We start from the raw sequence: 472 nt of genomic DNA on the forward strand, positions 1-472 counted from the left end.
TTTTTTTGGCTGCGTCGGGTCTTAGTTGCAGCACGTGGGCTCTTCATTGCAGCGCAAGGGCTTGTCTCTAGTCGTGGCACGCGGGCTTAGTTGCCCCGCGGTATGTGGCATCTTAGTTCCCCGACCAGGGATCAAACCCGCGTCCCCTGCATTGGAAGGTGGATTCTTCACCACTGGACCACCAGGGAAGTCCTGCTGGTTAATTTTTTAATGCTGGGAATTCCCTGGCGGACCAGTGGTTAGGATGTAAAAATGTAAAAAAAAAAACAGGGCTTTCCCTGATGGTACAGTGGTTCAGACTCCACGTCCCCAGTGCAGAGGGCACGGGTTCAATCCCTGGTTGGAGAACTAAGATCCCGCATGCCACATAGCCAAATAAATAAATAAATAAATAATTTTTAAATAAAATAAAAAATAATTTTTTTCTGGATTGATTTTTTTTTTTTTTTTTTTTTTTTTTTTTTTTTTTTCC

This window comes from Lipotes vexillifer, unplaced genomic scaffold, assembly GCF_000442215.2.
Source record: "Lipotes vexillifer unplaced genomic scaffold, Lipotes_vexillifer_v1.1 scaffold575, whole genome shotgun sequence".
Classification (NCBI taxonomy): Eukaryota; Metazoa; Chordata; class Mammalia; order Artiodactyla; family Lipotidae; genus Lipotes; species Lipotes vexillifer.